This window comes from Myxine glutinosa, chromosome 1 (assembly GCF_964187855.1).
Source record: "Myxine glutinosa chromosome 1, kmMyxGlut1.1, whole genome shotgun sequence".
Taxonomy (NCBI): domain Eukaryota; kingdom Metazoa; phylum Chordata; class Myxini; order Myxiniformes; family Myxinidae; genus Myxine; species Myxine glutinosa.
Window position 1 is genome coordinate 222,112,024 of NC_136261.1, and position 10,617 is coordinate 222,122,640.

The following is a 10,617-nucleotide window of genomic DNA, read 5'->3' on the forward strand; positions in this document are numbered from 1 at the left end:
ATTCAGAACCTGTGGGTAAATAACCCTTGGTAATTTCCCCAACAGTTTTCCGGACGACAGACTGCTGGTAGGGGACATGTATTGCAGCGCAATACTCAGAATGCTTGTTATAATAAAGCTTTGTTGAAAATTTGATGACAAAACTCAAATGGTAAAAAGGTTCCAGCCCAGACAGACGGACACACAGAAGTGATTAAACAATACCCCGTCTCCTGCACTAATAAATAGTACGTGTAGCAACTATAACGGCACTCAGTAGAGCACACCGCCGCCAGGTGAACAGTTTACGTTTTGTAAACCAGAGTAGACCAGATATCCTGCTATGTATCGTTTTTGGCCCTATCTCCCAATGGTGAAGAATCACATTAAATTTCTACTAGCTGGATCCGGATGTGGATATTCATCAAAATCTAATCGATTCTTCCTTGTCAACACACACAACCTGTCCAACAAGTTTGGTCCAAATCCATCCACAACTTTTGTTGGTTTTAGCTCGATCTCCCAATGGTGAAGAATCACATTAAAAATTCCACGAGCCGGATCCGAATCCGGATCTTCACCAAAATCGAATCATTTCGTCCAGGTCACGTACGCGACGCGACATCTCTGCCAAATGTCGTCCGAATCCGTCCACAACCTTTTGAGATATTTTGTTCACAAACGGACAGACAAACAGAGACAGGGGTGAAAACATCACCTCCATCCACCTTTTGTGGCGGAGGTGACCAGCGACGTCATCAAGTGAATTTCATTAGACAGAACACCATATTGGGCACCGAATCCTGCTTGAAGGTGAATCTGTTCAAGTTTCTTGAGTTTCAAAAAGTAAGGACTATTTTATTAGCCTCTGTTGGATGAATTGTCTGTAGAGTTAAGTGTTCTTGTACACAGTACTCTCTCCTAGATTTATAAGAGTAGCGCAAACACGAACAACCTTGTCAATGTTAGCGAGAGGTTTTAGTCAGGTTCACTATGTTTTTTCGTTCAAAATCATGGTAGATTAGCAAACCTATACATTTTTGGAAACGTTATTACATGGAAAATCTGAAAATCAATGTTTACATTTGCCAATTCCGACCAATTCGATTGGACCAATTCGACCAATCGACCAATTCGACCAATTCCATTGGACCAATTCGACCATTCGACCAATCGCTTCGATCGACCATTCGACCAATTCGATTCGATTCGATTCATCGAATTCGATTCGATCGACCATTCGACCAATTCGATTTGCCAATCAATTTGACCGACCTTTGCTTGTGTGGAACTGACTGTGAAAACGATGCGGACTATATTGTCGGATACGACACACAGGACAGTGATGACGAACTCTAAATGGCATATTCTGTAATCGTGTATGTTTGATGCCATTGACTGCCTGTGTATATTTTGTCATTGACTGCCTGTGTCGATGTGAAGTTATACTGACTGCATGTGTATATATGATTTTGCTGACTGCCTGTGTATGTTTGGTGATATGAATTATTGTGACACATTTTGATGTTATTAACTGCCTGTACAAAATGATAACATGTATTTGATTATGCAACTTATCGCGAATATAAAGACAGTATTTTGCAATTCAAAACCTTTGATTCGTGTCTTACCATTCCCCATAGCACTAATTTGATATTCATTGGATTCCTTGTCCCTGAAAATATAGGTTTAGTATATTTTTAAAAGTTTTTAGGGTAATTAGAGGCAGAAATAGAACAAAATATGTATTTTACAGTGGCCATTTTGAAAATCCAAAATGGCCGCCATACAGGTATCTCTCCAAATGCAAACATTGATTTTTAGTTTCCTTATGCTATAACCTTTCCAAAAATGTATAGGTTTGCTAATCTACCATGATTTTGAACGAAATATAATTCATTGACATAGTGAACCTGACTATTTACCTTCAACTTCATTTGAAATCTGCTGAAGACTCAGTATAGGGAGGGCACCTTAACTATTCTTTGGAATTCATGCAGTGAATGCCTTCAGCAAGTATTCACACCCCTTGACTTTTTCACATTTTGTTGTGCTACAGGCTACAGCCTGAATTTAAAATGGTTTAAAGTGAGATTTTTTTTTTTCGTCACTGAATATGTATACATACTCAATGTTATGGAAACATGAGTCGTGTTGCACGAAATGATATGAAACTGCAATTAATTACAAGACACAAGTCCGTTTATTTCACAGCACTCGAAGCCTCCATTTCCAAGATGGCGTCCCGCCTGCGTCACCATCCCACTTCCTGTTACATCATCATGTATCTACACAACAATCCATAACTTCCGGCAATTGAACAACAACATTTGGAAAGAACATAACGTGAATTATAGCCTTGGCGAGGGACTCCTTCTGACGTTTATTTATCTTTCTTTCCCTCTTCCTCATACTCTGCAGCCGTTGATAACACAATAAATTTGTTCGGGGAAATTATCACAACGATTAAAACTGAAAACGACAGCACGGACAGCATGTGCTCGAGTACAACGATACAGGAGCTCTGTGTACATCACTGATCTCTACACTAACTGGATAGGGAGGCTCAATGTTAAATCGCCTATCTCGACGCCACCGGAAGTGCGCTGGCGCCCATATTGGTTCCCCCAAAACACGGACTGTACTGAGTGGAAAGCTGTCGTTGATTTTTTTTTTCTCATTATTTTTCAAATATTGTGATTTAAAACTGACTGCATTACTAACAATATTGTACTTTAAGGCAAAATGCTGTCCTGTGCTGCCTATGGGTGCACAGATCGTGACGAACAGGACGAAGAGAGGCAGGAGTGACTTTCCATTGGTAAATCTGCAAACACTGTTGGTGTGTGGTGTGTGTGTGTGTGTGTGTGTGTGTGTGTGTGTGTGTGTGTGCGTGTGTGTGTGTGTGTGTGTGTGTGTGTGTGTGTGTGTGTGTGTGTTACTGAAACGGAACGAAACTGTCAGCTGAAGGAGCAAAAGAATGTCATTGTATAACACGAATGATTTATTTAATTGTAGAAACATCGCCTGGTACTTCATAAGCAGTTTGTGAGTGTAACATGAAGTTCTTGTTCACAAATGTAGGCCTACTGACTGACTATTCTTTCTTTTTTATTGCCTAAAGGTTGTTTTTTTTGTTCTTTTTTGTATACAAGATCGAGGCTCGTGAAAGAGCTAACATTAATCACACAGAAAGACAAACCGACACATAAAACATATAACATCGGGAGCGGTAGACAAGATGGGGAGAGAGGGGGAAGGACACAAACACAACATTTGAGAGCAGGGACCGAGAGACATGGAGACATCGAGAGATCTGTGGGAGGGAGAGGGCTTTGGGGGGAGGCATGGGAAGGGGGGGGGTGGGAGAGGTATAAAACATATGGACACTGCCAGGACTTCCAGGAAAGAAGTTGGAATTTCAAACAAGGTGGATCTGGGGTGAATTATCGGGGGTAGAAAAGATCAAGGTTTTGGATGGGGGAAGATAAGAGATGGTGGTGAACAGCTGTTTTAAAGACCTGGAGGGAGGAGTGGGATTGAAGGGAGTGTGGTAGTTTGTTCCAGAGGCGGGAGAAAAGAGGAATGAAAGAGTGAAGGTGAGCAGAGAGCCGACATTTCGGCAGTTTAACCATCAGAGGGTTGCTGGCAGATCTTGTGCGACCTGTACGAATATTTGGGGGACAGAGCACAGAGAGAGCTGGGGGAGCAAGGCTGGAGAGGAGTCGGTAGAAGACAGAAAGACCACCTACCTGCCTGCGGTGAGTGAGTGAAAGGCCCTCAGAGATAGCTTCATCGCGGGAGATTCCAATGATTCTGAAAGCTTTGGTTTCAACAGCGTGAAGCCGAGCTAGTTGTGAGGCAGGAGCACTGGCCCATAGGGGAGAACAGTATTCCATTGAGCTGCGGATGAAAGCCTTGTATGTGGTGAGGAGCTCAGGTGTGCTGAGGAAGGACTTCGCACGACGGAGGATGCCCAGTCGGCGACTGGCTTTGGAGGCCAGCTTGAAAATGTGGTTTTCCCAAGAAAGATCAGGGCAGATAGTGAGACCCAAAAGCTTGAGCGACAGAACTTCTTGGAGAGGATTGTTGAGAACGTAGATGGGAGGGTTGTCCAGTCGATCTTTTCGGAGAGACATAGTAAGAGTGTGAGATTTGTCAGGATTGAAAGACATGTTCCACTTGTTTGACCAGTCTGTGATTTTGTCCAGGTCTTCAGAGAGTGAGGAGGCTGCAGACTGCCGATCTGAGGGAAGAGGAATGGAGCGGAAGAGAGTGGAGTCATCAGCAAAGAGATAGAGAGGATTTTCCAGAGAGTCGGAGAGATCATTGATAAAGACCAGAAAAGCACAGGGCCCAGAACACTGCCTTGGGGAACTCCAGCCTGAACAGGAAGGGGAGATGAGAGAAATCCATTCAGGGCCACACGTTGACGACGACCAGAGAGGAAGTCCGCAAGCCATGCATGGAGATTTCCATTGATACCATAGGAGGAGAGTTTGGTGAGCAGAGCTGGGTGCCAGACCGTATCGAAGGCACGTGATATGTCAACGGAGACGGCTCTGATTTCCTGTTTGGCATTGAGGCCCTCCATCCATTGTTGAGACAGCAGAAGCAGCATGTCCAGAGTAGAGTGACCTGGTCTGAAACCAAATTGATGATCAGAGATCAAGCCATTGGAGAAGAGGAAAGATTTCATATCCGAAGCAATGATGGATTCCATGACTTTGCTGATAATTGGGAGCAGGCTGATTGGTCTGTAGTTGCAAGGATCTGTTTTTGCACCTTTTTTTGTGTAAAGCGGTAATGTTTGCTGATTTCCAGGATGCTGGCAGATGACCTTGAGCAAAAGAGAGGGTGAAAAGAACAGAGAGAGGGTGAGATAGAGCGGCAGAGCAGGATTTTAGGACCCATGGGCTGATGCTGTCTGGTCCAGTTGCAGAATCAGAGTCGAGGTTAGACAAAAACTCCTCCAGCTTTTCAGGAGAGAAGGACACAGAGTCCAGGAGCAGTTGGGTTCGACTGGGAAAGGTGGGAACAGAGAGAGATGGGTTTGGGACTAAAGATTTTGAGGCAAACACAGAGTTGAGGCATTCGGCTTTGTTACGTGCGATGTCAACTGTGTAGCCATTTGAGGTAAGGGAGGGGATGGAGGGGGAACAAACACCAGAAACGGATTTGACCAGACACCACCAGGATTTGGAGGAAGGAGACAGGTTTGAGAGTTCATTCTTGAGTGTGGAGAGATCGTGCTTCCTGGCACTCCTGAGGGTAGACACACACTTGTTCCGAGCTTGGTGGAAGGAACTGAGATTGCCTTCAGTTGGATTAGCCTTCCAAGAGGCAAAGGCAAGTTGTTTCAGGGCAACTGCCTCACCACAAGATTCAGTGTACCATGGAAGGGAGGAAGGGTAAGACAACTGAAGACGAGATGGGATAAATCTGTGCATGAGAGAGAGCAGTTTGCTTTGGAAGAATTCCCAGGAAGAATTGATGTCAGAGGCAGTGGAGATGGGAGACCAATCCAGACGATTGATGGCTGCTTGAAGACCGTCCCAGTCGGCCTGAGTGAAATGCCAGACTCGTCGACGCTGAGGAGGCTCTCTGAGAATGGCCAGAGAGATGTCCACTTTGACAAGCACATGATCAGAAGAACCGATTGGAGCAGAAGAAGAGCAGCAGACATTAGCAGGGAAGTTTGTCATAACCAAGTCTAGAAGAGAACATACTCCATTGGCTGAGATCCGGGTTGGGAAATTGACAGATTGTGTCAATCCCAGTGAGTCACAGATGTCCTTTGCTGAGGTGCCATGACTGGTGAGTGAGGAACCCACACCCAACCAGCTGGCATGATGACAGTTGAAGTCACCACATATGAGGAAGAGAGAGTTGGGATGAGTGGATAGAAGTTGGTCCATGGTGTCAGACAGTGAAATGTAAATGGAATCATCACTGTTTGGAGGACGGTACAGAACACATATGAACAAAAGGTGGGAGCAGAGAGGAAGTCGTAGCCAGAGGTACTCTTGGAGGAGAGGAGGAGAGAGAGCAGTGCAAGGAGAGTGAGGAAGATAGTTTTTGATAAAGATAGCAACCCCACCACCAGGACGAGGCTCAGGTATATCATACCGGGGGAGGGAGTAACCAGGAAGAGATATTAAGGAATCAGAGACATCTTGAAGGAGGAAAGTCTCTGTTAAGCAGATCAAGTCTGGATTGTCAGAAGCAACCTGTATGGAGAGATCAGTCAGGTTTGAGCGAAGGCCCCTGGATGTTTGAGGTCCATACCGTTAATGAAGAGAGAGGGGGAGCATCGGGTACAGGACAGGGGATGGGAGGAGTAGGGTAAGATGAAGGATGAGAGGGGGAGGTAGGGAGAGCAGTTGATAGTGTGTCAGAGATTACAGAAGAGTTCCAAGAAAGGGAAGGATGAGGAGGATGAAAGGTTTGATGGTGAAGGGATGAGGCACAGTGAGGGTTTGTTTGAGGGGGGGGCAGAGGAAAGTAGAAGGTTGGGGGGGGGGGTGGAGGTATGAGATAGAAGGGAGACGAGGTGGGGAGGAGGCAGCTTTGAGGAGGAGGGGGGAGGAGGGAGAATTGGAGAGGAATGGTATGGGGGGAGATTTGAATGGGAGGGGTTGGGGGGGAGTTTTGAAGGGGAGGAGTTTTGAAGGGGAGGAGTGATGGGGGAGTTTATGAGGGGAGGGGCAAGGGGGGAGTTTAGGAGTGGAGGGGCAAGGGGGGAGTTTAGGAGTGTAGGGGCAAGGGGGGATTTCGAGGGGAGGGGCAAGGGGGGAGTTTAGGAGGGGAAGGGCAAGGGGGGAGTTCAGGAGTAGAGGGGAAAGGGGGGGGATTAGGAGGGGAGGGGCAAGGGGGGAGTTTAGGAGTGTAGGTGCAAGGGGGGAGATTTGGAGGGGAGGGGCAAGAGGGGAGTTTAGAAAGTGGATGATTAATGAAAGACGAACATTGATAACAAATTGGCTTTGTTGTGATTTTCAAGTTCGCAATCCGATTCAGAACGATGGAGGAGGGGTGGAATGAATGTGAATTTAGACCATGTCGTGAGGGAGACGTATAAGAGATTGAATTTCTTTTTTTTGACGTGGAAAGAGTTGGAGAGGAAATTGAAAAAAGACTGTTTCCGCACTGTGATCCAGAGAGATTGCGAAAATGGGGGAGCAACATGAAGAGGGACAGGTGGACACCGACAAAAATGTCTCATCTTTGCTCTAACCACTTCACCGAAAACTGCTATGACAGAACTGGTCAGAATGTTCGCCTCAGGCCTCCTGCATCTACGATTTTTGCCTTTCTTGAGGTAATTATATTTAATTATTAGATAAGGCGACTGAGAAATTATTGAATGCTTTTTGTGTTTTGTCATAAATTGTTTGTGAACAATGGGAATTATTATTTCATAATGTTTATATTTTCCATTTCCCATTTCACAAAATTACAGTTCGTAAAGCACCATTTGCCATGAACACATCTGCTATGAGAGAAAACATCCCATATTTCAGCAGAAGTAGTGAGTCTTCTGCCACGATAAAATACCAGCCTCTGACAGCAGTACCCACCAAGAACAGTCCTATGCCACTTTGGAGTCTCCGAGGAAGCTGAAATGTAAGCTTAGTCATGTGACTGTGCAGCGAGAAAATTGCAGGAAAAAAATGAAAGAGCAGCAGAAATCAGGACGCCTGATTTGTAAAGTCACAAACTTGGGCTCAGTTATAGATTCCTTGCAAGAAAATAACCTGATGTCAACAAATTGCGCAGAGTTGTTGGAGTAAACTTTCAGTGGATTCAAAAATGCAACAGTAAGAAACAATACAGTGCCTATCCTCACCAATGTTCTAGTTTTATTAGGTCATGGCATCTCGATTCTCGAAGAGATTAACTTATAAGATTGGTCGTGGTGTCCGGCTGTCTGTCGTCTGCTATTTTTTTGCTATTTTTGCTACTCCTCCCTTATCACCCAGCTGATTGTTCTGAAACTTGACAAATGAATACAAGACAGTAGCCTGCACAATTGCCCAGGCTTCAATATTTCGATTTTGGATCTTGGGGGCTTCCAAGGGACCCCCTCTCTGGCCCACTCCCCTCCCCCAAATCAGCGGATGTCTGAACTACAACCTCAAGAGATTTATTAAAAGTTTAGTGTGACACTGCAAGTTGTTTTAATGCAATGCACAATGTGTTGTAGCTGAATTTCACAAGTAATATACTGCACTTCACTTCAATAAAATTAATGTGTTATTGTAGCGGTTACCGCTGGATGCACACAATCGCCTTGCACCGGCCAGAACACGGCCAGACGCGCCTCTCCCGGGCATGCCCGGACTCACTGTTCCCGGGCACGCCCGAACCTCCCGGGCACGCCCGGTCTCGTCTTTCCCGGGCATGCCCGCTCTCGCCTTTCCAGGGCTCGCCCAGAGCGTCCGGGCATGCCCGCTATCGCCTTTTCAGGGCTCGCCCAGAGCATCCGGGCATGCCCGCTATCGCCTTTCCAGGGCTCGCCCAGAGCGTCCGGGCATGCCCGCTATCGCCTTTCCAGGGCTCGCCCAGAGCGCCCGGGCACGCCCAGCCTCGACTTGCCAGGCCGCAGCCAAACACGCCCGGGCAGGTCCAGACTCGCCTTTCCAAGGCTCGCCCTTGACACCCGGGCATGCCCGGTATAGCTTTTGCTGGGCAAACTTCCCGACATAAATGTGTATATATATTGCTGCCCGATAAACGGGCTTGTCAGAATACCTGAGCTGTTTTGGTTCAATAAAGCAACTCGGACGAATTCCGTCTTTGGTCGCGTCAATTTTTTCGACTCGCGTTGGAGCGCAGTTCCTTCATTGGTGACCTACCGACATGGATACGGCAGTGACGCTTAAACTGCCTCCCTTCTGGGAGGCTCACGCGGCTGTTTGGTTCGCTCAGGCAGACTCTCAGTTCGCCCTGCGAGGCATCACCGCGGACGACACCCGCTTCCACCATGTTGTGGCGGTGCTCGGTTCCGCCACCGCGGCCCGCGCCTTGAGCCTCCTCGAGCACCCGCCGGCTGCTGACAAATACGATGCGCTGAAGACACTCCTCCTCGACGCTTTCGCCCTCTCACCGGCAGCACGCGCACGGCGCCTGCTCGCTCTGCCGGAGCTCGGCGACACGCGCCCGTTAAAGCGCATGGACTATATGCTCTCGTTGCTCGGTGAGCACTCTCCGGATTTTCTGTTCCGCGAGCTGTTCCTTCGCCAGCTGCCTCACCCGGTACGCCTCGCCCTGGCTGGCACGTTGATCATGGATTCCCGCGCCCTCGCCAGGGAAGCCGATAAGATCTCCTCGGCGGGCCAGCACATCGGCGCGGTTACCTGGAGCCCGCCGCCGTCCGAGGCGACGCCCACGACGCCCGAGCGCCCTGCGCGGTTGGAGGCCGAACTGCCGGTGCAACTGGCGGCCGCCACGCCGCACCGCCCGCTTCCGACACGACGGCCGGGGCCTCCACCTGACCGTGCGTGGTGTTATTACCACGCCAGGTTCGGACACAAGGCTCGGACGTGCCGGCCCCCGTGCACTTTCGGCAGGTCGGGAAACGGCCGGGCCGGCGTTCATTCCCAACCATGAGCGCCGGCCAATCGGGCAACTTGCTGTTTATTCGGGACAAAGCGTCTGGGCGGCGTTTCCTGTGTGACACCGGCGCCCAACTGAGCGTCATACCCGCCTCCGAGCAGGACAGGCGGGACACCGTTTGCGGCCCCTCTTTGGTCGCTGCTAATGGCTCGGCCATACGCACTTTCGGCCCACGCATCGTCACCCTCTGCTTCGGCAGCCAGCGTTTTCAATGGACTTTTGTGACGGCCTGCGTCCCCATGGCTTTGCTGGGCGCCGACTTCCTCTGCGCGCACGGGCTGCTGGTCGACGTCAAACGTCGTCGCCTTGTCAACGCCGAGACCTTCAGCTCCCTGGCGTGCACGATGAGCAGCTCCACGCCGACCGAACTGGCGTGCGCCCTCCCGGCAGCGAACGAGTTCGCTCGCCTGCTCGCAGAATTCCCGGCCCTCACGCGGCCGACGTTTTCGGCCGTCGCGGTGCGGCACGGGATCGAGCACCACATATCCACTACGGGCCCGCTGGTCTACGCCAGGGCCCGCCGCCTCGACCCGGCCAAGCTCGCCGTGGCGAAGGCCGAGTTCGCGTTGGAGCACCTCGGCATCGTGCGGCGCTCCGATAGCGCGTGGGCCTCGCCACTGCACATCGTGCCAAAGCCGGGGGGTGGATGGCGCCCGTGTGGCGACTACCGCCGTCTCAACGACGCTACCACCCCCGACAGGTACCCGATCCCGCATATTCAGGACTTTTCCGCCCGTTTGGCGGGACGGGTCATCTTTTCGAAAATTGACCTGATACGGGGCTACCACAAGGTACCTGTCCGGGCGGCCGACGTCCCGAAGACGGCCGTCATCACGCCGTTCGGCCTGTTCGAATTTTTTCAGATGCAGTTTGGCCTCAAGAACGCGGCCCAGGCGTTCCAGCGCTTGATGGACGGCGTGCTGCGCGACCTGCCGTTTCTTTTCGTCTATCTGGACGATATCCTCGTCGCCAGCACGTCCCGCGCCGAGCACCTCCTCCACCTCCGAACACTGTTCGGTCGCC